The 27,410-nt window shown below is 37.1% G+C and overlaps 1 protein-coding gene, 1 long non-coding RNA gene and 1 pseudogene across 8 annotated transcripts in view; 2 read left to right on the forward strand and 1 right to left on the reverse strand.

Moving 5' to 3' along the window:
- The window catches only part of FRK (fyn related Src family tyrosine kinase), a 167,319-nt gene that overhangs the window by 85,031 nt on the left and 54,878 nt on the right, over positions 1–27,410 (reverse strand). The gene's annotated exons all lie outside the window — the stretch shown is intronic.
- On the forward strand, positions 8,274–20,708 carry LOC129038596 (uncharacterized). The gene is made up of 4 exons (XR_008503182.2): positions 8,274–8,405; positions 12,698–12,830; positions 16,160–16,292; positions 17,332–20,708. It is a non-coding gene; the product is annotated as an uncharacterized LOC129038596 (long non-coding RNA).
- On the forward strand, positions 13,493–14,406 carry LOC129038595 (triosephosphate isomerase-like; annotated as a pseudogene).

Here is a 27,410-nt window from a genome sequence, read left to right on the forward strand (position 1 = left end):
GAGTATATTCCATATGTTGCATGGCCTCTGGCCTCAGTTTCCTCATCTGTTAAAAAGGGGGTAATAATAGTACATTCTTCACAGGGTTATTGCAAAGAGTAAAGTAGAATTGAATGGAAAAAAATTCAGCACCTTAATATCTCCTTGACATTTCAATTGGATTTTACCAATAACTCTATAAAAGTAATCTACCAATAACTCTAGAGTAATCTACCAATAACTCAATAAAGCACAGAGAACAGGGGCCTTATCTTTCCGTGCTCCTCCCTCCTTCATGACAGTACCCACAGAAGAGGAACTTTGTGTTTCTATAATGCTAAAAGCCATAAAAATATTTTTAAAAGGAAAGACTCTAGCTGTATAGACTATGGCTAAGTCTGTCATCCATTTATTCATTTACATAGTTTTGAACTTTAGAATCAAGACTTCTGATTTCAGCTGAGAAGTGTGCAGCAAATAATTCTCTAATCAAACTGTACTAATGTAAAAAGCAAGGCAAAACCCTTCAGGATCTCCGGCTAGGCAAAGAGTTCCTAGACGTGACACCAAAAGCATGATTCATAATAGAAAAACATAAGTTAAACCAGGAAGGAAGGAAGGAAGGAAGGAAGGAAGGAAGGAAGGAAGGAAGGAAGGAGGGAGGGAGGGAGGGACGGAGGGAGGGAGGAAGGAAGGAAGGAAGAAGGAAGGAAGGAGGAAGGAAGGAAAGAAGAAAGGAAGGAGGGAGGGAGGAAGGAAGGAAGGAAAGGAGGAAGGAAGGAAGGAAGGAAGGAAGGAAACACACGTGCAACACATCCACTCGCCCACCCACCATTAGGTTTTGTTGTTTTTTTTTTTAACTGATGATAAAATGTCAGGGATGTGGATAAGATGTCTTTCAAGGAGCCAAATTCTTTGGGATCCAAGTTAGAGAGAGCTGGTTGCTTTGTCCACAAGGAAAGGCTTTGAGAAGCCAAAAGGTGACTTACTAATTCTACAAAGAATTTACCAGAAGGAAGGAAATGTAGCATCAGTGAATGATGCCAGTAACCAGCACCTGAAGAAATCATCAGCTGAATACCAAAACGGGGCAAACTGAATAGTGGAGAAAGATGTGTCAAAATTGGGCATGGAATAAGGTATAAAGTAGGGAAGAGATGATAAGGAATTTATAATAAATCTCTGAAGTATTGGCTATTGCTTTATGTATAACTTGTCATGTTTCTGCAGGAATAGGATCAGGTCTTAAAGAGTTGCCTGTGGGCCATCCTAAACTGTTAAATGCATTAGGAAAGATGTGTTAGATGTGTTGGAAAACTGTTAGATGAGTTTAAAGTAATTGTTACTAATTACTTTACAAAGTGATTTTGAGGGCTAATGAGAGAGCATATTTAAATCATCCAACAATGTTCAAACTGCTATTCTTTAACATGAAATAACTTCCTCCCATCATACTACTAGAACAAAACAAAAACATAGTCACAAATAAACAGCCTTAACAGAAAAGAGACAAGACAGCATAATTTTTTAAACTATCAAATAGGTTGACAGATGAAAATGCTTATAATAGTGAATATAAGTGGCCTAAATGCTCCCATCAAGTCATAGAATTTAAGATTGGTTTAAAAAATCAAATCTGAGTGTATATTTCTTATCAAGTCATCAAAGGTGAAAAGATACAGAAATTATCAAAGTACAATGTCAGATACATTTTTATCAATTTAACTTTTTAAAAACTAGGCACAACAATGTAAATTTAGAAAAATTGGAGTTTGGAGTTTTTCTAAAAGCATCAAATTATAAAAGGTCATTATAATTGATAATTCATAATTCACAAATATATTAATATGTGCAAAATAGGATAAATAAAAATAGCATAAAGTAAGAACTATTTGAAACTAAAAGGGAAAGCAGAACATTTGTAATCCAGTCCTATAGATCTACAACAGATTCAATAAACAAAAATTATAAAAGGGCTTAAAGAAGAAAAAATAATATGATTAGAAAAATTATGATAAAAGACATTAAAATAAAAAGGCAAAAAGAAACATGAGCTTTGAGTTAAAAAAAAAAAAGCTGATATATAGGAGTGGACAGGACAGTAAGAGATGCTGGCCAAAGGGAAGTGAGGAACTGTTCAGAGACAAAGTCAGGGTTCAGAGGAGAAGCTATCCAGTATCTACAGGAAAAGAAAACTGAGTCATTAAAATGCTCACAATAAGTGCCTATATGGTAGGTAGAACCTGACTCCTTTTACTGCACAGTCAACACTCAATAAAATACACCACTTCTGATACCAGATGTGTAGGAGGATTTCCACACACACCAAGCAATTCACCAGCAGACACCAACTGGGTTTTCTACAATTTAACTCAGTTTTGATGTTAACTGGTTATATTGTCACAAAACCCTTGTCACTACTCAGTACCATCATTATTTTTTCTGACAGGAAATCACAATTTATTTCTAAAAATTTCCTATACTAACAAATTTAAATTTTCTACACATGTTCCTTGACTAATTGCATTTTTATCTAATAAAATTTCAGTCTTTTGATTATTTAAAAACTGGATTTTTTTTTCTTAACATAGGGTATGGACTCCATCAAAAGAAAACATTCATTCAGTGTGTTAGTTAGCTAGCACTGCTGTAACAAAGCACTACAAATGGGTTAGCTTAGCAGGAATGTATCTTCTTCCTACAGCTCTCAAGGTTACAAGTCTGAGGCCAACATGTCAACATGTTAGCTCCTTCTGCGGTCAGTGAGGGAAAATCTGTTCCAGGGTTCTCTCCTAGCTTCTGGTGTTTTGTTGGCAGTCTTTGGCATCCCTTAATTTGTAGATGCATCACTCCAATCTCTGCCTCACATTCACATGGCATTCTTCCTGTGTGTATGTCTGAGTCTCCAAATTTCCCCTTTATATAAGTCCATATTAGGGCTCCAACCTATGCCCGTATGGTCTCTTCCTAACTAACTAGATCTGCAATGTCTCTATTCCAAATCAGGTCACATTCTGAGGGTAAAGGCGGTTGAGGACTTCCACATAAAGGCTTTGGGGGGACATACTTCAACTCCTAGCATTCAGTAATTCACTTATCAATATATTTGGGCAGAGAACATTTATGTCATGAATCCTACAATGCTTAGCCTTATGCTGTCATTTGAAGGAAAGAGGAAACTTCCAGTTCCTGCCCTCACTGAGCAGACAGTTGAGATGTGGGACCTGCCACTCTGTTTTGCTCACTCTGCTCCAGCCACACCAAGCTCCTCCATGTTCCTGGACACAGTTAGCAAGCTCCTTCCTCAGGGACTTTGCACCTTGTCTTTCCTCTGCCTAGAACGCTCTTCACTAGATCCTTCAATTCACCACCTCTGTGAGATCTTCCCTAACTATCCCATTTAAAATAGTGACACCACTCATCTCACACTGCTTATTTCTCTGTCTAATTTTCTCAAAGATTCTTCTAATCTTCTAATATAGTCTATAACTTACTTCTTTGTTTTGTTTATTGTCTGCCTCCCCACTAGAATTAAACAACTTGAGAATAGGGATTTTTGTCTGTTTTGTACACTGCTGTAACCCCAGGGCATAAAATCATGCTCAGATAATGATGATGCAATGGATTAAGTGCTATGAGAGATACTACAGCCTTAAGGTTTAAGTTCAATATTCTCTTATTTATTTTATACACATTTATTGAGCACCTATTTAGGTACTGCTTGTGTAGTAGTGAGTCATACCAAATTCACTTTCATTTTTTTATTCTTTCTTTGTTCTTCAGAATAAAAGCTTCCTAAATCACCAATTTAATTCAGTATTGTTTTATTGCGTAAAGTAAGGGCCAGGCACTGTGCAAATTATTTACATTAATTATTCATCTATTCTACAGAACAACCCTATAAGGGAAGCACTCTTACAATCACTTCCTACACAAGGAAACTGAGATGTTTTAAGCCTTTTCTGAGGTCAAAGTAGCAAGCCACAGCGCTAGAATGCAAATCCAGATCTATCAGTTACCCCTTTTCCATCTGAAGGTTCTTTCATTCATCATCATCTATCTAAAAATCAAAATACTCTGATATTGTGCCCTTAATTCCTTTTTTAACCTGATTTTTAAGGAAAATGTTTTTCCAATTATTTTGTATTTTTGTTTGTTTCAGCTTAACTTTATTAATTCCAGATCCTATTTATTTTCTAGCCATCTCAGAAAGTACTGTATGAATTCTTACTCTTTGAAATTTAATTTCTTCACGGCCTACAATGATCAGTTTTTATTTATGAACCACAGACCCCTCGGAAGAAGGTATAATCCATATTTGTGTGGTATAGAGTTGGTATCTGAAACAGGTGTTTTCCTGGCCTCATAGTAGAACAGAGTTTGAGATTATAATGAGCCAGACAATCCACAGTTCAGACCGTCTCAATTTCTTTTTGATCCTTAGTCAGGAACAGGGGTAAGGGAGAGAGGATGATCCCTCAGGTGTCCCATAAAATGCTATTTCCCTTGGTCCAGTGTGCCTGACCACTCATGGTTTTGCCAACTTACTTTGGGGAATCCAAGAACTCAGCCCAAATCATTTCCCAAGTGGTACTGTTTATGGATTCTGTTCACTCACAATATCTGTACCATTAATTTGTATTCAAGTAACTTGTGGCTTGAATGTCTTTGTACTTTAGCAGACAATCTTCTCATAATATGTTGCATAGTCCCTGCCTTGGAAACTGTGATATTGTGATGTAATAAGAAATACATCTTTGGTCTCTGGCCCAGTTCCTGGCAGACAGCTCCTAAAACTGTTATCATTTTCTGAGTGATAGGAGCGCTAGGTGCATATTTTGTTTTAATATTTGGTCTTTGACCCCAACTCCTGACACAAAGCTCCTAATCCTTTGGAATTTCCTGGGTGATAGGAGCATCTTTTGTTCTAATGGGGTAACACATGGTGGGCTTCTGAATCGGAGCTGGTCACCAGAAAGAACAAGCCATGAGGAGGGAAGAGCTGGAGATCTAATAATTGATCATACCCACATGATAAACCCTCCATAAAAAAGCCCTGAACATGTGGATGTGTCTGGAGGGTAGTGCATTTGGGGAGGGTGTGGAAACCCTTCATTGCTTTCCCCATACCTCACCCTGTGAATCTCTTTCATCAGGCTGTTCATCTGTATCCTTTACAATATCCTTTGGAATACATTGGTAAATGTGTTTCCCTGAGTTCTGTGAGCCACTCGAGCAAACTAATCAAACCCCAAGAGTGGGTCATGGGAAGCACCCAATTTATAGCTAGTTGGTCAGAAGCATAGGTCACAACCTGGGGATTGTAGCTGTTATCTGCAGTAGAGGACATTCTTGTGGGACTAAGCCCTTAAGCTGTGCAGTCAGTAGGATCCTTTACAAACATATTTGGCAATAAGCAGTAAGAGCCTTAAATCATTCATTGTTTGGCTCAGTAATTCAGATTCTTGGACTCTATCCTTAAAAAAATCGTGCAAAACATGGAAAAATCTTTATATGGAAAGAAATTTGTTGCTATGCTATTCAAAACATTAGAAAAATAAAAAGTGTAAGAAAGTCTAAATGCTAACTGTTAAGATGAGGGTTAAATTATGATTAAGTCACTGACAGAAATATGAAAATTAGAAAAATTAAGCTGAAGACTGGGTAGCACCTTAAAATGCATAGAAGTAAAAAAGTGGAATATGTACACTGATTACTTTCGTGCAGAAAACATATGCACATGAAAACTAAGATATTTTACTTTTGTATAATAAATTTGTTATACATATATCACCTGAAAAATATATTTTAGTAACATTCAAAAATGTCATTATAACACAACATATTACTTTGTGCCAAAAATACTTCAGTGAATTTCAGAGAGGAGGAAAATCACATCTAGCTCTAATGGTTGAGAAGAGATGTAATGCAAGAAGTTAGATTTAAAGTGGATATAGAACAATTTGGATGGCAGAGAAACGAGTACACATTCACAACAATATTTTTAATTTATGTTCCAAACTCCACATCACCCCAATCTGGAGTAAGAAATCAACTCAATGGATCTGTATACGTCTAAGCCAATCAGAATTAGAGTCCATGGACTCCCACAAAGCCATATGACCTCTAAGTCTGACATCAAAATTACATCAAGATCAGCTAGAAATAGATTCGGTTAGGTTTCTTTCAATTTGTTTCTTAAAAGATGAAAGTGTTATAAAAATACACCATGACTTGGTTATCTTTAACCAATTTATCTATGAAAGATGAAACAACAGATTAGGAATAAAATTTATTTTGAGAAACAATATGATTGTTCACATGAAAACTGTCCCAAACTCTCAGATATTTTTAAATTACTAAAAGATTTTCCCAGACTTACAATTATTTCTCATTACTTCATTCTAACAGACCATCACCATAATTCTGACATTATAACTAAATTCATATCCAAAATATACACAAGAGGAAGCTGTAGAAAAATTTCCAACATAAGGTTCCTTCCTAATAAAATGAATCCCTCATTGTATTCTAAGGCCTACAGGGTCAGGAACTGTGTATCATTTCTCAGATTCATCCATATATGGAGCACATGGAAGACAATAAATTTTTTCTGAGAAAATCAACACAGGTAAAAATCATAAAGTGAAAGACTCATAGACAATATTATAGAAATATTTTTAAAATTTTGTGTAGCAAAAAAATCATAATAAAAGTCAAAAGGCAAGCTAAAACTGAAAAACATTATCTGCAATACGTGAGAAAAAAGAGATGCTTTTCTTACAATGTTCTCTTACATGTAAATGAGAAAAGATTGACATTTAAGAGAAAAAGGGGCAAACATGCAGCCTATCCCCAACACCACGATATCCTAAGGAAGGAGTGATCATTACAGAATAAGTATAGAAAAAAAAATCAAGATTCACATGGCAGGTTTAGTAAGTTTGCTTAATAATACAGAATTTGAAGAGAAATCTTTAATAAACGTGGTGTATTGATGAATGTGCATAATCCACTCAGCATTGTTATTACGATCCATGTTTAAACACTTTACATTGTTAATTAATGTTGGTTAATATTGGAAGTTCTGTTAATTACAACTAAAATGTCAAGTAGCATTACTGCAAACACATATTCATTTACATTTCATGGCCATGTTTAATTTCTTGAGGGAGGGAGAAACATCTTTGAGATGCAGAGAGTAATTTTATGTAATGGCACCGCAGAATTGATTCACATTGTTTTTCCATGTTTACAGCTTTTTTTGGGTGTGTATATATTGCATTCAATTCATTGAAAAAATTCTTCTTTGCAGACATAAATAATGGAATTCATGCCTGTGATAAGCAAAAAATAAAAATAAAAATTTTTAAATTATGGAAATAAGAGAAAAGCAAATGCAATCAAGAGTTGTGAAATGCCTAGGACTGAAATCTAGAAATCTGTTTATTAATAACGTAGCCTTTTGTTGTCATTTTTAGAAATACTAGAGACTATTTTCACCTCTCAGATTGTTCCTTCTTGCACTCAGCATCCTTGAGCAAGAAAGACTGTGTTCTCCAGACTGTATGATGGAACACAGGCAGCCAGTTATTAATAAGATCAATTTGAACTGCCAGGCAGAGATGAAACATCAGCACAAGCTAATTAAAAGTTACATTTCAATTCAAATATTTAAGTAAGAATAATAGTCATTCCCACAATATCAATAGACTTTGAAACTGGCTATGTTCACCAATATCCTCAGGATAAAGGTACATATACATGGACCAAAAAAGACACTTTCCCTTTAATATAAAAATAAATTACTTAGGGATAATTTGGCCTAAGCCCATAGATCAGCGGTTCAGGATAGAGCAAGGTATTACATCTATGAGACCAGTTCTTCAGCTTTTAAGTTCTAATTGAGCCAGTTATTTTTCTCTTTATTTTGTACAAATTTATTGAACAATACAGTTTAAAATCTAGGCTCTAAACAAATTTTATAAAATCATTTTTCAACTAGGTGTCTACTTTTCTGCCCCATAAAAGTCCTGTGGCAGAAGTGGAAGAAGCCAAGGAAAAAGAAATGAGGAATTAAGTCAGAGAAGTGATGGTGTAAATGAGAGATAATTAGGGCCTTGAAAGTCCCTGCAAGGAGACTCAGAAGTCAACTCTAAGTCAGAGAGAAAACTGCTGGAGGATTTTGAACAGGTAAGTAATTTTAATTTTTTAGCATTTTAATGGGGTCACTCTGCCTGCTGGGTTGAGCATAGACTGTATTTAAGGTAAGGGTTACATCACAGAGGCCAGTTAGGAAACTATCACTCTAAGCCAGATTGAAAGTTCAAGGTAGGTTGGACCAGATGGGGACAGGAGCTGGTGAGAGATGGTTCATTTGTGGATACTGCTGAAGGAAGAGGCAAAGCAATGTGTCTGGAAATGAGGTATGAAAAGAAAATGGAAATCAGAATGATTCCAAGGTATTTGGCTTGAGCAAATGGAGGATATTTGCTGTTGACAGAGCTGGGGGAAACTTTGCGGGGCCGGGTCATGGGATGAATGCAGGAGCTCAGTTTGAGAGTTACTGGAAATGTCTGGAATTTGAAAACTTCCATTTGCATATGGCAATGTCAAGTAGATCATTGAGTATACATGTCTCAAACTGAATGAGATGACCAAGAAAGTGAGGACAGAGAGAGGGGAGAACCAGAGTTAGAGCTCTGGGGCACTGTGACATTTTGTAGTAAAAGAGAAAGAATCAGCAAAAAATGTCTCAGCCAGTGGTATAGAAGGAAACCTGGAGATCAGCTGTAGGGAGATCAATTAAAGAAAGTTTATTAAAGACGATGAGTTATCAAGTGTTAAATAATGTTGGCAGTGGTTACCAGCGACTGGGAAGAGTAGCGGGGAAGGGGATGAACAGAGGTTGTTTATTGGGTAAAAACATACAGTTAGACAGAAGGAATAGTTATAATGTTTAATAGTACAGCATGATGTCTATACTTAACAGTAATCGCATATTTCAAGATACCTAGAAGAGAGAATTTGGAATGCTCCCAACACGGAGAATTGATCAGTGTTTGAGGTGATGGATATCCCAATTACCCCGACTTGATCACTATATATTGTATGCATGAATCAAAATATCACATGTACACCATAAATATGTATAATTATTATGTATCAAAAATAATGTAGATAACTAAAATGAGGACTAAGAGCTGACCAACAAGTATTATGATGTGGAATTTCCTTGATGACTTTTGATAAGAGCAGCTTCCCAGAGTAGTAAGAAGAATAGTCTAACTGCAGTGTGTTCAAGAGAGAATGAGTCAGCAAAATTCAGATTGTGGGAAATTCCACAGGCAAAGGAAATAAACTGCAAGGAAACTAACAAAGAGAGAAGATCCATATTAAACAAGATTAAAAGAGACAAATCAATTATAACAAATGGACTTTATGTGGACTCACAAGCAACCACAAGACATACCCACAAAAATTTGGATTCAAATAAACCATAAAAAACAAACTATAAAACTGTGAGAAGTTTTACCCTGGATACTTGGTAATATTAGGGTTATTTAATTTTTTAGGAGAGATTATTTTATAATTATGTTTGTTTATTAAGAGTATTTCATGTATTTTAGATACACTTACAAAATGATTTACAGATAGAATTATATGATGCCTAGGATTTGCTTCAAAATAACACCATAGTGGATGGAAATTGGGTGGGAAGAAGAAATATTAATATAAGGATGAGATAAGATTGCCATATGTTGAGAATTGTTGAAGTTGAGTAATGGTACCTAGTGGTACTGTTCTCTATCCTTTTTATATGTTTGAACTTTTTTATAATAAAAATTTTAAAATTGTGGTGTGGGGGATCAGAGAGAGAAGAAAAAAATAGGACCCTGTGTATAGGCAACTTTTTCAGAGTTTTGCTATATAGTAGAGATTCGTGTGCAGTAATCAGAGGGGAAGTAGAGTCAAGCGTTGTTTTTAAGAGTTAAGAATACTGATTTTGTTTGCTGCTGCTTGGCCTTCCAAGAAGAACTTAGTTCTGACAAACGATTTAATTCTTTACTAATCAGAATTTAAGTTATAGTGGTGACCTCAAGAGAAATCAAAAATTGTTCTAAGAAATCAATACACAAATATCCAATTTCAGTTGACCTCACAGGATGCTTAAGGATCATCCACATTATAACATTTCTAACAGTCTTATTCTTTTCCAACATAACTACAACCATTACTCACATCTACATATCCATCAAAAACACACATTCAGAAACTCTCTACATAATAACATTGAATGAAAATTCTGTTTCAAAGATATAATCTGCTAATATAACTCACTAGCAAAGTATTAGCACATGACAGCTAGTAAATTTGGATTAAATATAACCAATGCCCAAATCAAAAAATGAAGAAGCAAGGAAAATTGTCATACACTGTATGTAGCTATTCCTTAAAATCAAACTATCAACTCATTGGCTTATTAGTAGAATTAATTCTTAAATGTTTTCCTTAATCACTACTGTACTCACTTTTTTTTTCAACATTGCTGGCTAACAAGTACTCAGTTGTTGCAACAACTACCCGTAAATAAATAGAGAGCAGGTGAATATCTGTTTCTATGGTTTCTATTTACAGTAGAGAGAGATTGTTTGACACTTGCTACTTTCCTTTTATAATAGAAATTTAAGTATTGCCGTCTCCCTATTCTTATCCTTCTTCTCCTCCATCCTGTAATGCTATCTATTTTCTTTCTCTTCATCTGGCTCTCTTTCTCAATCACCATTACCTCTAAGTTCCATTAAAAGTGATTTAATTTCAGTTTTCCATTCTAGGAAAAATGTCTGGACAGAAAAGGAACAAGCAGTGGGAGAGCTGCCTGCACTTTTTTTAAAAATAGGTTTGAGCAAATATACTTTGCTTCTTAAACTAGATCAGTAACTTAAGAAGAAATGACAGAGTTTCCTTCTTTGCTTAGACAAAGCCTCTTTCTATGACAAATCTTCAAGTAACAGGGATAGTTCCCTCCACCTCTATCTTTCAGCAGTGTCTGATATCTGTTTGATAAGATAAGCTTCAGGAATGCAGTGAGCCAATTACTTGGGTTGCCCTCAGCAAATATACTTACTTACTGCCGGACCAAACTAAAACATTCATTATTTATACCCCTATTTCTGTACCATGGTACAAAATCACAGCAAACAAAAGTTGGTAAAATATAATGTTACACTGATTAAAAAAAAAAATCTGTTTGAAAAATAATTTGGGATCCTTTTTCTCATAATACCCTCTGTACAAAATTGAATCACCCAAGTGTGCTCAATGACCTGTCAGTGTACAATGATGCAATAGAAATGGTAAAACAAAATCCTTTATATCATCTCAAAATTGTTGAGCAAAGATTCCTGAGAGATAGTCTTCCCTTGCTTTTGAGAAAATTAGCTTCTGGGAAGTGACTTTCAAAGTCAAACAAGGTGGTAATATTCTTTTGAAAAGGAAAAAAATAATACTTTATTCATTAAATAAGTAAAATAAGGTTACAACATAGATATCAATGTACTTAACTGTAAATTAAATGTACAGATATGTTGAGCGAATTAAATGAGCATTGTCCTATGTCAACATTGGAACTGTGCAGAAACATATGAACTTTCTCTAATCCAAGTTCAATTATGTATTCCTTTAACTCCTCAAAAAGCAATTTCATATTCTACATGTGAGCATGCCAAGAGAAAAAAACGTTACTTTTAGTATTATTAACATAGTATTTCCTTGAATATTAAGTCAGCAAATAACACATATTTCAGGTTTGTCCTAATGGAGAATGTCAGGCACACCCAAATGTATCAGTGCTTTCTTTGTAGACTTTCTGAATCACTCAGCCAAGCAAAGCTATTAACTTACTCTAATACCCTACAGAAGCCTTTGGTTTTACCACCTTTAAAATGCCTGTACAGCCAACTTCCCATTAGCAAATATAAAAGATTTTTTAAATTACTATTAAGTTGCTTTAACAAATTCAATTTTAGGTCCCTGAAGTCTCTTACTTGGTTCCACTGCCTGTACAACAGGTGTTCGTATTTTTGTGCATTGCTTTCTTTTTACATTAAGAAAGATAAACAACACCAAAGTGTAATAGATAATTTGGTTGATATAAAGAAAGTAGAATGAGGGAAGAAATGGGCTTAATTCACTTTCAATGAAAATGATTAGAATTTCATTTTCTACACTACAGACCCAATGGTAAAGGAGCAAAAGCTCCAGGGATTTTAGAAATATAATTAAAATAATATAAGCACAGAATCATGAACTTTCTGGCATGCCCATATTTGTCTCACTTATTTCCATACTGAGCACAATAATATCCACATCCAGTCTTCCCTCAGCTACTGCATACTATTATCTGTCTACTCGTAAATCCCTTCTTATTCTCTACAGTTTCTCACACATTCTCACTTTACTCGTTTTCCTTAAACATTACCTTATTTCTTCTATTTTTGCCTTTGGGGTCATTTGTTTAATAAACATCTTCTTTTCTGATGTTTATTAAAAATTCACCTGCCTTTTTTACCCACATTTTAAACTAATGTGTCTCCTCTTTTTCTTTGTCTTGACTGTTTTCTCTACACCTCGTATTTCTCCTCTACTGCACCTGGGTCTCATTCAGGTAGAGTGAAGAAAGGCCTAACTGAAGGCACTTTCCTGCCTTGCTTTGCAGATTTGGAGGAAAACAGAATGAATCCTACACATGTGTACAAACCCGCAAATGAGGGGAAAGCACAGGGAGCTTGTGTCAAATTCTCCAGCAAAGATGTGCACAGTTAGAATTGAAAAGCAATGGGATAAACAAGGTAAGAGGCAGGGGAGACAGCACCAACCAGCATGAGAGCCAGAGAAGCAAAATGGGAGCCAGGTAAGGAAGTAGCTAGAGGAGGTTTCTGGCCAACATTCATTAATTACAATTCTATCAAACAGCCTGTCATGTTTGGTTTACAATGAGTCTTCCAACCAAGCTCAGAAAGGCAATTTAAAAATGTATTTTTTAATTAGTATATAGATTAAGATATAAAAATTTTTTTCTTTATAATTTAAGGTTCTAAAATGTAAAACATGTCAACAGTGATCATTATTATTCATGTATTAGAGTAGGTTAAAATAGCAGATGCCTATAAAACTCCACATATGTTCTATATAATAACAATTTAAAAGAATTCAAAAAAAGAGAGCGTGAGAAGGAAGGAAATAAGCCAGACTTAAAGACAAATATGGTTATTATGAATAAGCATTAGCTGGACTCTGAGCTTCCTAGTGGCTAAGAATAAAGAAAACCATGATGTGTAATAAATTTTTAGTATCTGCTATGAGGAAGCAATTCAATTTTTCAAGAGAAATGAACCTTAAGCTTTTGCCCATACTAATCTTACAACACAGGTTCTTACATTTTTTTTTAACATGATACCTTTTAGAATATCATAAAACCTATAATCCCCAACCTAGAAAATCACAGAAAGCTGACACTGACCTTCAGCGCCTCAGCTCCAGCGCCATGGCGACCCCCAGGAAGTTCTTCGTTGGGGGGGACTGGAACATGAACGGACGGACGGAAGAAGAGTCTGGGGGAGCTCATCCGCACTCTGAACGCGGCCAAGGTGCCGGCCGACACTGAGGTGGTTTGCGCTCTCCCCACTGCCTATATCGACTTTGCCCCAGAAGCTAGAGCCCAAGATTGCTGTGGCTGCGCAGAACTGCTACAAAGTAACTAACGGGGCCTTTACTGGGGAGATCAGCCCTGGCACGATCAAAGACTACAAAGCCAGTCGAGGGTCCTGGGGCACTCAGAGAGTAGGCATGTCTTTGGGGAGTCAGATAAGCTGATTGGGTAGAAAGTGGCCCATGCTCTGGCAGGGGGACTCAGAGTAATCGCTTGCATTGGGGAGAAGCTAGCTGAAAGGGAAGTGGCATCACTGAGAAGTTTGTTTTCGAGAAGAAAGAGGTCATCGCAGATAACGTGAAGGACTGGAGCAAGGTCGTCCTGGCCTGTGAGCCTGTGTGGGCCATTGGTACCAGCAAGACTGCAACACCCCAGAAGGCCCAGAAAGTACACGAGAAGCTCTGAGAATGGCTTAAGTCCAACGTCTCTGATGTGGTGGCTCAGAGCACCCGTATCATTTATGGAGGCTCTGTGACAGGGGCAACCTACAAGGAGCTGGCCAGCCAGCCTGAAGTGGATGGCTTCCTCGTGGGTGATGCTTCCCTCAAGCCCGAATTCGTGGACATCATCAATGTCAAACAATGAGCCCCATTCATCTTCCCTACCCTTCCTGCCAAGCCAGGGACTAAGCAGCCCAGAAGCCCAGTAACTGCCCCTCCCCTGCGCATGTTTCTGATGGTGTCATCTGCCCCTTCTTGTGGCCTCATCCAAACTGTACCTTCCTTTACTGTTTACATCTCCACCCTGTAATGGTTGGGACCAAGCCACTCCCTTCTCCGCTTAGTATAATTGTTGGAACTAGACGTCATCAAGGTGGCTTCTCCTTGGCTGAAAGGTGGAAGGGGTGGGATTTGCTGCTGGGTCCCCTAGGCCCTAGTGAGGGCAGGAGAGAAAACATCCTCTTCCTTCTTACACCGTGAGGCCAAGATCCTCCCCTCAGAAGCCATGAGTGCTGCCCTCTCCCACGGTGCCCACGCCTGTGTGTGCTGTGTATGTGAACCACCCACATGTGAGGGAATAAACATCTGGCACTAAAAAAAAAAAAAAAAAGGAAAAAGAAAATTAAAGAAATTTTATAGACATTTTCAGATTCATGAACTGTTTCAAGCCTATCATTGGAACCTCTAGGAGCCCATGATCTACATATTAAGGATTCTTGTCATTAGAATGGACATGGGGGAAGTCTTAAAAGTCATAGTGAATAATGACAGCAGAAACTGCAAAATCTGTTTTAATGTCTTTCTTATTTAAGAGCATAATATTAGGGGATAATTTAGTGAAAATAATTGTGTAAAGAAGGTAAAGTCATATGTAAATGACTTTATGTAAACAAGGTAAACTACATATGTGCAATCACAATGTCTATATTTGACCTTATGGCTGGCATACTAGCTACCTTTATTTTTCATGGCATAAATGACTTCTAATAATTTTTTCTAATAATATCCTATGGAAGTATAGAATCTATAATACTCAAATAAGTAAATCTAATAGCAATCCATTTATAGTTCTCTTACTATATTTTATAGTTTACTAACATACATTTGCAAACAATATATTACTTGGTTTTCCTTATTTGTGGGCTTTATAAAACTAGAATTATGTTACATGTAGTCTCTTGAAACTTTTTTCACCCAATATTATGCTACCAAATTGCACCCGTTATTATACATCACTCAATTCATTATTTTAATCCTGTATATTTTATTCAATAAATAAGCCATAAATTATTCCTCACCCATTAATAGACATTTGAATTAATTCCAGCATTTGCTATTAGAAATTTAGGTGGTATCAACATCTTCTGGGAAAAAAGATTTACTCTGACAATGGAAACAGGGGAAGAACTCATAGGCCCATTACTAGTAATAGTCTGTCTTGGGCTAGCTGGTTATATGGATGTTCATTAATTATTATGCTTTAGAACCCACCTGAAAGTTACATATATTATTTTGTATTTATAAAATATGTTTTAAGATAAAATTGATAAACTAGAATATTTTATAACACTAAAAATTTTGGATAATGGAGACTCATGCTTTAAAAGATGGTAGAAATTTCTTTAAGTACCAAAATTTTCAAAAGTGAAAAATTATCTATTGGGATTCTTTGGTCTCCACTAATTACTGTGTAACGATTTTGTTTTCTATCATTTTCCCAGGACCTACTAAATCAATAGCATGTCTTACCATTGTCCTCAACTACCACTCCCTGAGTTAGACTTTGATAAGAGATAGCACAGAGTTCAAAGTGATTCAGCATCAAAACCAGTACCTGTCTGTTTTGCTATAAACTATTGCATAACACAAATGCAAGGTATTGAGTTGCTTTTTTATTGTTTTTATCTGAAATGTCACTGTATTCTCTGGATTATAACAGCCTAAGGCTAAACAGAGGAATACTCTATAACCACTGTATACCAGAAAAGAACACCAGCGCTTCTTAATTCATTCCCTATCTGTCTTCTAGGAAAGTGCAAAGAGGATCATGTGTTGTTCTTGTGTATAAAAGATTCCTTGAAGCATCTTGGATTAAGTCGCGCGCAAGATGGCTGAATAGGAACAGCTCTGGTCTGCAGTTCCCAGCAAGATCAATACAGAAGGTGGGTGATTTCTGCATTTCCAACTGAGGTACCCAGATCATCTCGCTGGGACTGTTTAGACAGTCGGTGCAGCCCACAGAGGGCAAGCAGAAGCATGAGGCATTGCCTCACCTGGGAAGCTCAAGGGGTCAGGGAACTCCTTACCCTAGCCAAGGGAAGCCATAAGGGACTATGCCATGAGGAACAGTGCACTCCAGCCCAGATACTACTCTTTTCCCACAGTCTTTGCAGCCCACAGACGAAGAGATTCCCTTGGGTGCCAATGCCACCAGGGCCCTGGGTTTCAAGCACAAAACTGGGCAGCCATTTGGGCAGACACCAAGCTAGCTGTAGGAGTCTTTTTCATACCCCAGTGGTGCCTGGATCACCAGCAAGACAGAACCGCTCACTCCCCTGGAAAGGGGGCTGAAAGCCAGGGATCCCAGTGGTCTAGCTCAGCAGATCGCACCCCCATGGAGCCTAGTAAGCTAAGATCCACTGATTTGAAATTCTTACTGCCAGCACAGCAGTTTGAAGTCTACCTGCGACACTACAGCTTGGTCAGGGAAGGGGCATTCACCATTACTGAGGCTTGAGTAGGCGGTTTTTCCCTCACAGTGTAAACAAAGCCACCAGGAAGTTCGAACTGGGCAGAGCCCACCACAGCTCTGCAAAGCCGCTGTAGCCAGATGGCCTCTGTAGCTTCCTCCTCTTTGGGCAGGGCATCTCTGAAACAAAGGCAGCAGCCCCAATCAGGGGCTTATAGATAAAATTCCCATCTCCCTGGGACAGAACACTTGGGGGAAGGGGCAGCTATGGGCACAGCTTCAGCAGACTTACACATTCCTGCCTGCCAGCAAAGGGAAGCCCATTAGACTAGCAGCAGATCTCTCTGCAAAAACCCCACAAGCCAGAATAAAGTGGGGGCCAATATTCAACATTCCTAAAGAAAATAATTTTCAACCCAAAATTTTATATCCAACAAACTAAGCTTCATAAGCAAAGGAGAAATAAAATCCTTTACAGACAAGCAAATGCTGAGAGATTTTGTCACCACCAGGCCTGCCTTACAAGAGCTCCTGAAGGAAGTACTAAAGATGGACAGGAAAACCAGGTTTCAGACACTGCAAAAACATACCAAATTGTAAAGACCATCGACACTGTGAAGAAACTACATCAACTAATGGGCAAAATAACCAGCTAGCATCATAATGACAGGATTAAATTCACACACAACAATATTAACCTTAAATGTAAATGGGCTAAATGCTGCCACTAAAAGACACAGACTGACAAACTGGATAAAGAGTAAAGACTCACTGATGTGCTGTATTCAGGAGATCCATCTCACGTGCAAAGACACATATAGGCTCAAAACAAAGGAATGGAGGAATATTTACCAAGCAAATGGAAAGCAAAAAAAAAAGCAGGGTTGCAATCCTAGTCTCTGATAAGACAGACTTTAAACCAATAAAAGTCAAAAAAGACAAAGAAGGGCATTACATAATGGTAAAGGGATCAATGCAACAAGAAAAGCTAACAATCCTAAATATGTATGCACCCAATATAAGAGCACCCAGATTCATAAAGCGAGTTCTTAGAGACCTACAAACAGACTTAGACTCTCATACAATAATAGTGGGAGACTTTAACACCCACTGTTAATATTAGACAGACCAAAATGAGACAGAAAATTAATAAGGGTATTCAGGAACTTGAATTCATTTCTTGACCAAGCGGACCTAATAAACATCTACACAACTCTCCACCCTGAATCAACAGAATATACATTCTTCTCAGCACCACATTGCACTTATTCTAAAAGTGATCACATAATTGGAAGTAAAACACTCCTTAACAAATGCAAAAGAATGGAAATCATAACAAACAGTCTACCAGACCACAGTGTAATCAAATTAGAACTCAGGATTAAGAAACTTACTCAAAACCTCACAACTACATGGAAACTGAACAACCTGCTCCTGAATGACTACTGAGTAAATAATGAAATTAAGACAGAAATAAATAAGTTATTTGAAACCAATGAGAACAAAGACAACGTACCAGAATCTCTGGGACACAGCTAAACCAGTGTTTAGAGGAAAATTTATAGCACTAAATGCCCACAGAAGCAAGTGGGAAGGATCTAAAATCGACACCCTAACATCACAATTAAAAGTACTAGAGAAGCAAAAGCAAACAAATTCAAAAGCTAGCAGAAGACAAGAAATAACTAAAATCAGAGTAGAACTGAAGGAGATAGAGACGTGAAAAACCCTTCAAAAAATCAATGAATCCAGGAACTGGTTTATTGAAAAGATTAACAAAATAGATAGACCGCTAGACAGACTAATAAACAAGAAAAGAGAGAAAAATCAAATAGACACAAAAAGTGATAAAGGGGATATCACCACTGATCCCACAAAAATACAAAATGCCCTCAGAGAATACTATAAACACTTCTACACAAATAAACTAGAAAATCAGAAGAAATGGATAAATTCCTGGAAACATACACCCTCCCAAGTCTAAACCAGAAAGAAGTTGAATCCCTGAATAGACCAATAACAAGTTCCGAAATTGAGGCAGTAGTTAACAGCCTTCCAACCAAAAAAAACCGAGGATCAGACAGATTCACAGCTGAATTCTACCAGAGGTACAAAGAGAAGCTGGTACCATTCCTTCTGAAACTATTCCAAACAATAGAAAAAGAGGCTCTGCTCCCTAACTCATTTTATGAGGCCAGCATCATCCTGAGACCAAAACCTGGCAGAGACATAATAAAAAAAGAAAATTTCAGGCCAATATCCCTGATTAACATAGATGCGAAAATCCTCAATAAAATACTGGCAAACTGAATCCAGCAACATATAAAAAGTTATCCACCATAATCAAGTCGGTTTCATCCTTGGGATGGAAGGCTGACTCAACATATGCAAAACAATAAACACAGTCCATCACATAAACAGAACCAATGACAAAAATTACATGATTATCTCAATATATGCAGAAAAGGCCTTTAATAAAATTCAACACCCCTTCATGCTAAAAAAATCTCAATAAACTAGGTATCGATGCAATGTATCTCAAAATAATAAGAGCGATTTATGACAAACCCACAGCCAATATCATACTGAATGGGCAAAAGCTGGAAGCATTCCCTTTGAAAACTGGCACAAGACAAGGATGCCCTCTCTCACCAATCCTATTCAACATGGTATTGAAAGTTCTGGCCAGGGCAATCAGGCAAGAGAAAGAAATAAAGGGTATTCAAATAGGAAGAGAGGAAGTCAAATTGTCTCTGTTCGCAGATGACATGATTGTGTATTTAGAAAACCCCACTGTCTCAGCCCAAAATTTCCTTAAGCTGATAAGCAACTTCAGCAAAGTGTCAGTACAAAATCAATGTGAAAAATTCACAAGGATTCCTATACACCAATAACAGACAGAGAGCCAAATCATGACTGAACTCTCATTCACAATTGCTACAAAGAGAATAAAATACCTAGGAATACAACTTACAAGGGATGTGAAGGACCTCTTCAAGGAGAACTACAAACCACTGCTCAGGGAAATAAGAGAGGACACAAACAAATGGAAAAACATTCCATGCTCATGGATAGAAAGAATCAATATTGTGAAAATGGCCATACTGCCCAAAGTAATTTATAGATGCAATGCTATCCCCATAAAGCTACCATTGACTTTCTTCTCAGAATTAGAAAAAAACTACTTTAAATTTCATATGGAACCAAAAAACAGCCCGCATAGCCAAGACAATCCTAAGCATAAAGAACAAAGCTGGAGGCATCATGCCACCTGACTTCAAACTATACTACAAGGCAACAGTAAACAAAACAGCATGGTACAGGTACCAAAACAGATATATAGACCAATGGAACAGAACAGAGGCCTCAGAAATAATGCCACACATCTACAACCATCTGATCTTTGACAAACCTGACAAAAACAAGAAATGGGGAAAGAATTCCCTATTGAATAAATGGTGTTGGGAAAACTGGCTAGCCATATGCAGAAAACTGAAACTTGACCCCTTCCTTACACCTTATACAGAAATTAACTCAAGATGCATTAAAGACTTAAACGTAAGACCTAAAACCATAAAAACCCTAGAAGAAAACCTACGCAATACCATTCAGGACATAGGCATGGGCAAAGACTTCAAGACTAAAAGAAAACCTAGGCAATACCATTCAGGACATAGGCATAGGCAAAGACTTCATGACTAAAACACCAAAAGCAATGCCAACAAAAGTCAAAATTGACACATGGGATCTAATTAAACGAAAGAGCTTCTGCACAGCAAAAGAAACTATCATCAGAGTAAACAGGCAACCTAGAGAATGGGAGAAAATGTTTGCAATCTATCCATCTAACAAAGGGCTAATATCCAGAATCTACAAGGAACTTAAACAAATTTACAAAAAAAAAAAACAACCCCATCAAAAAGTGGGTGAAGGATATGAACAGACACTTCTCAAAAGAAGACATTTATGCAACCAACAAACATATGAAAAAAAGCTCATCATCACTGGTCATTAGAGAAATGCAAATAAAAACCACGATGAGATACCATCTCATGCCAGTTGGAATGGCAATCATTAAAAAATCAGGAAACAACAGATGCTGGAGAGGATATGGAGAAATAGGAATGCTTCACACTGTTGGTGGGAGTCTACATTAGTTCAACCATTGTGGAAGACAATGTGGTGACTCCTCAAGGATCTAGATCCAGAAATACCATTTGACCCAGCAATCCCATTACTTAGTATATCCCCAAAGGATTATAAATCATTCTACTATAAAGACACATGCACACATATGTTTATTGCAGCACTGTTCACAATAGCAAAGACTTGGAACCAACCCAAATGCCCATCAGTGATAGACTGGATAAAGAAAATGTGGCACATATACACCATGGAATACTATGCAGCCATAAAAAAAAGATGAGTTCATGTCCTTTGCAGGGACACGGATGAAGCTGGAAACCATCTTTCTCAGCAAATGAACACAAGAACAGAAAACCAAACACTGCATGTTCTCACTCATAAGTGGGCCTTGAACAGTGAGAACACGTGGACACAGTGAGGGAAACATCACACACCAGGGCCTGTAGGGGGGAGGGGGCTAGGGGAGGGATAGCATTAAGAGAAATACCTAAGGTAGGTGATGGGTTGATGGGTGCAGCAAACAACCATGGCATATGTATACCTATGAAGCAAACCTGCACATTCTGTACATGTATCCCAGAACTTAAAGCATAATAATAATAAGAATAATAAACATTCCTTGAATAGATAGATCTGAGTACATTCTTTTTCTTTTATATAATATTACTACTAGTATACCAGAGGGAGGGAAAGGTATTAAAAATGTAGATTCAAGGTTTATAATTAAATATTCAAGTACCCCTGACTCAGTATTTCCAATTTGTGGTCCTGATGCCCCCATAATCTACTGCCTGTATCTGTATTGTGAAGTTTCCTTCACAAACTTCTTCATGAGTTACATATATATATATGTGTGTATATATATATATTTGCTGCCTCTACTTTAAGACCTAGGACTGAACTCATTCTTCCCACAACATGACCTCAAAATGTAAGAGGTCACCCATGACAAAAACTGATGAATTTTTCTAATAAATTTGGGAAGGCCAAATCCATGGAGCTAAAGATGAACCTTCAAACTAGCCTCACTCTACTCCAACCTCCAAATATCTAACCCACCAGGGGATACTGAATACCTACCAAATCTGATGCCGTAGAAAGGGTCAAGCCTTTGATAAATCACAACCAGACATCTGTAGTTTTTTTTAGGAAACTACAGACTCTACCCAGAGATGGAGGCAGCTGTGTTCCACTTCCTCTTTTTTTTTTTTTAATTGAGATGGAGTCTCGCTCTGTTGCCCAGGCTGGAGTGCAGTGGCTCAATCTCCACCTTCCAGATTCAAGTGATTCTCCTGCCTCAGTCTCCCAAGTAGCTGGGATTACAAGCGTGTGCCACCATGCCTGGCTAATCCACCTTCTGGATGCAAGTGATTCTCCTGCCTCAGTCTCCCAAGTGGCTGAGATTACAAGCATGTGCCACCATGCCTGGCTAATTTTGCAGCTAATTTTTAGTAGAGATGGGGTTTCACCATGTTGGTCAAGCTGGTCTTGAACTCCTGACCTCAAGTGATTCATCTACCTCAGCCTCCCAAAGTGCTTGGATCCACTGCCTCTTTTGCTTTTGTTTTCTCTCAGCTTTGATTATCAGGATGGACCTAAGTTCCACATGTGAACTTAGGTCCCATACAATTCTTTTCCTATGGTTCAACCCAGCCTAAACATGTCACTGAAGAGTTCCAGACAGAGAAGGCAGTTGCCCTTTATAACTCTCTTTTCTACAGGCTATCACCCATCATTACTTTATGAAACTGCTTTTAGTGTCACCAAATAATTATCCAGCAAACCTAATGGTCTTTCCCTCTTCCTCAGTACCTTGACCTTTCTTTAGCATTTAACTCAAAACCTCTTTATTGACATTCTATCTCCTTGCTTTCAAAAAGATGCTTTGATTCGCTTCCACTTTGATGAATTTTTCATCATTGTTTTCTTCAGTGGCCCTTTTTCTTCCCTGTATTAGTTAGGCTTTGTTCCATCACAACTACTTAATTAGCTCATGAGTCTAAAGGTTACCACTTTGGGATACTATCTACTGATCTTAGCTGGGCTTGGTCAGTCAGCTGATGAGTCAGCTGGGCCAGTAGGACATCTCTTCACATAGTCTCACATCCTCCTGGAGGTTAGCTTAGGATTTTTATGGCAGTTGCAGGACTCCAAGAGAACTAAGAAAGAAAACTCCAATGTGCAAGTGCTTTTTAAGTCACCACTTCTGTCACATTTGCAACTGTCCCATTGGCCAAAGCAAGTGATTTGGCAAAGCCAAGAATGAGCATGGGAGGAGACTACCCCAAGAATGCAGATGCAAGGAAGCACAAAAAGATGGGACAGTTACTACAACTTACACACCACTTATTCACCTAAACTACAGCTATTTAAATCTAAAGACTTGATCTTTGCCTCATTGCTCCTGTTAGACTCTCACTGTTTGGTTCTTAGAATCCTTGTGAAGTTTAAAATATTCTGCAGTTCTTATATTACTGTGACATCTGTAATACCTTGGTATGAATGCTTCAAAATCCATTTTTACAGAATAGAGTTGGCTCTTTGCCTTGACTTTTGTGTTTCTAAATTTCCTTTGGACATTTTCACTGAGATATTCTACTAGGGCTTCAAATTCGACATGAACTAAAATTGAATGTATTATCTTGCTCTCTGTTTCAACCATTCCTTCCTTGTCTGCTTCAATAAAAATTACCATATGACACATGTATTTATCTTAATGTTTCGCCTGGTCCCAAGTTACATTTTTTGTTGTTTTGAGACACGGTCTTGCTCTTTCACCTAGGCTGAAGTGCAGTGGTGAGATGCCAGCTCACAGTAATCTTGACCTCCCAGCTAAAGCAATCCTCCCAACTTAGCCTCCTGAGTAGCTGGGATTACAGGCGAGCAACACCAGGCCCAGGTAATTTTTGTATTTTTTGTAGAGATGGGGTCTCGCCATGTCGCCCAGGCTGGTCTCAAACTCCTGGGCTCAAGTGATCTTCCCACCTCAACCTCCAAAAGTACTGGGATCACAGGCATGAGCCACCGTGCTGAGCCCCCAAATTACATATTTTTTGTGTCAGTCTCTTTCTCCTCTCCTCTTCTACATCTAATTTGTAGTTTTACTTCTACCATTTACCAAATAAGAACATATGAATTTACTTAAATTTTAGCTTTAATTTCCTTACCCTAAAAATAGTGATAAGAAAATTTGCCTTGCAGAGCTATTAGAGGGATTAAATTAGTTTTGTATGCTTAGCACATTGAATGTATTCAAAAATGTTATTTTCCTTCCCCTTAAGTCTTCTTGATTCTTATTCTTGGGATTGTTCACATCCCTGCACTTTTTTTTTTTTTAACAGTACCACAAATTACAATTAAGTCCTTATAACCTCAAGCCATGGACCTTTGAAATATAATTTCACTATACTTCTCTATAACTAGCTTATCTCTTCTCTAATCCATTCCTACCTCCTCGTAGTCTTTTCAAAGCCCTGCTTTCTGTTTCTATTTCCCATTAGATAAAACCCACTCTTTAAACTATCATACCTGCTCTTTTCCAAAACTTGTTCCTGGCTATTTTTCCAGATTTGTTTCCCATTGCTCTTCTCCATGAATGCTTTAGCTAAACTCTACAACTTGCCATTCCCTGAACACACTTTTACTTCCCCTCCTGTATATTATTCAAGGAATTGTACTGAATTGTTCATCTCTCTAGGCTTTTAGAAATTCAGCTCGGTAAGCATTGAGTAAAACTAAATAAGACAGTCTTTCTGCTCCAGGAAATTTACAATCTCAGGAGAAAATAGATAGTCTCACTTTCTGAGATTATAAATTCTCTGGGGCAGAAACAGTCTTGCATAGTTTTCCAGGCAATCAAAGACTTTACAGCCTCATAAGACAAAAGTTTTTTTTTATTTTTTTTATTTATTATTATTATACTTTAGGTATATCTCCCAATGCTATCCCTCCCCCCTCCCCCCACCCCACAACAGTCCCCAGAGTGTGATGTTCCCCTTCCTGTGAATCTTATAGCTAGCTGTTATATGATAAAAGTACAGGCTCTGACAGCAAGCTGAAGGCAGATAAATCTCACTTCCATCATTTACTAGTTGTGTGGATGTAAGCAGTTTACTGAAACTCTTTCAGCTTCAGTCTCCTCATCTGCAAATGGGGGTAATAAAAGCATCTGTCTCATAGGATAATAATATAAGACAATGCAAGTGAAGTTATTTGTATGGTAAGTAACATAATGGTATGCTCTCAGTAAATGTCAGTTATCACTAACCATTGCTCTACTAACAATAAATACAAAATCATGAGAAAACAAAATAAGAATTCTTTCAATGAAGGTTAGAAAACTTTTAGGAAAAGGATCACATGAGCTGAACCCTGAAAGGAAGATATGATTTCCCCCAAATCAGGACTGATCTCTTCTATCTCTGCACTCATTCTTCCAACTATTTGTGTCTTCATTCATGAGTTGAACATTGTTTTTTACATGCACACTACATGGCAGACAGTTTGTGATACTCTTATGGCATTTATCAGCATCTGTCTATGCTAACTGAGGAAATGAAAATTAACTCTTGACATCCTGGACCTGGACTGGCACTTATGGCTAGACCTTGCTGTCTTCTGTTGAACATAAACAATCTCACAAAACATCAACTTCAGACAAGGCCACACTGTGACTATGATGGATCAAGACAAAAACAAGATCAGATCACTCCATCATCAAGTCTCAACACCCACAAAAACATGGATATTGTCCATCCTAAAAAATGACCAAACATCTACTTACCTTGGCTAACCTGAGAGACCGATGTTTCTTAACCAATTCTAGCTTTATTCCCAAACTAGTCTTCCATCTTTCTCAATAAGATTTATTAAATAACTAATTATACAGTTATTCCCATTTCTTAACAGTATCCAAAACAGAGCAAGGCCTGCTTCCTTAAAATCTCCCCAAAGTCACATCCCTAGATCTAATAGTGGGCCCTATCTAACACCCTCTTACTGAAGTGCTCTACTCTTCACCATGTGTGTTCTCTTTCCCTGCAATGAATAATAAAACACTACAGATGTGTTCCTGATGTACTTTTGACAAAGGGCATTGTCACAACATTCTTGGTTTACTAATCTTACCTCCTAAAACTGTAAAATTCTCTGGAGAAGAGCATTGTCTTATTAATTTTCATATCTCCCACTATACAAAAACAGTGTCTGTAACAGAGTAAATATATACAAAAAGTTTGTTGAATGGATAATTGAATCTCATAGAAACTATTTTCTTCAATGACCAGAAATGGTGAAAAGACATTGAAGAAAGTGTCCAGAATCCTGCTTCTCAGAAGTACAACTGGGAGTATCCAGAAATTATTCTCTAGCAGTGACTTTGCAGGCAGCACAATGCTGGAAGTTGCAGGGTGGTGTCTTGGTATGTCAGAATTAATTATTATTTAGAAATGGTAAAAAGATATATGTGAGATCAAAATCGCATTACAGTTATCTTATAGCTATCAACAATACTGGCCTTTCAGAGGAACCTTAAAGTGAGATCTTCTGAATCATCCAAATCATGCTGCCAATGTGGTATGCAACATTTGTGTTAACAGGAATATTTACTGTGAAATAGTACTCTAAATGTCTTTCAAGTAAGATACCTAGTATAAAGTTCAAAAGTTCCTATTAATTTACTGAATTCCATTTTTATTTTACCCATAAAAAGGCACAGAAATCATGAAAAAAGCATTTGATTGAGAATTTAGTCTGAATTTAAAGGCACTATAAAATGCACCATCTGAATATTAAAAAGACATTAATAAAAACATTAAAGAATCTGACATTCAATCAACTCAATTGGTAAATACAAAAATATTCAACTAAAAAACTTTGTAAAAAAAATAGCATCATGACAGAAAGATATCACACAAAGGACAGTCTATGACAGTATCTGAATTTAGCCAAATAAGCAATAAAGTAGGTGATCCAGAGTATATGATCTACATTTGCATCTATGCATTTTAGCAAATTTCTTCTGTTACATTAATCTTCAAGGGAACAACCATATAAACTAACACTAAAGTTGCAGGCTTTAGGAAAATAGCTGTAAGGAACCCTGCAATATCGTTAAAACTGCTATTAATCTATATAACTACCTTCCCTAGGGAAACTGGCTCAACCCTTTCAATGCTAAGAACAGCTAAGAACCCATATTTAAAATGGGAGTCAGAGAATGCTGCAGAGAAATTAGTAATTAGTGAGAAAACTAGTAAAAAGAAGATAAAATTATTTTTTGGTAATGTTAGAATGTACAGTAAAAATCTATTAATATTCAGTAAAGAGACTTTCAGCTTATGTAAGCTGAAAAATATTTCATACACATAATAATTAGAAATTATGTATATTGAGCATAAAAACTGAAATTACAAGTCTGGCCCCACAACATTAATTTTGTAAATTG

This window comes from Pongo pygmaeus, chromosome 5 (genome assembly GCF_028885625.2).
Source record: "Pongo pygmaeus isolate AG05252 chromosome 5, NHGRI_mPonPyg2-v2.0_pri, whole genome shotgun sequence".
Taxonomy (NCBI): domain Eukaryota; kingdom Metazoa; phylum Chordata; class Mammalia; order Primates; family Hominidae; genus Pongo; species Pongo pygmaeus.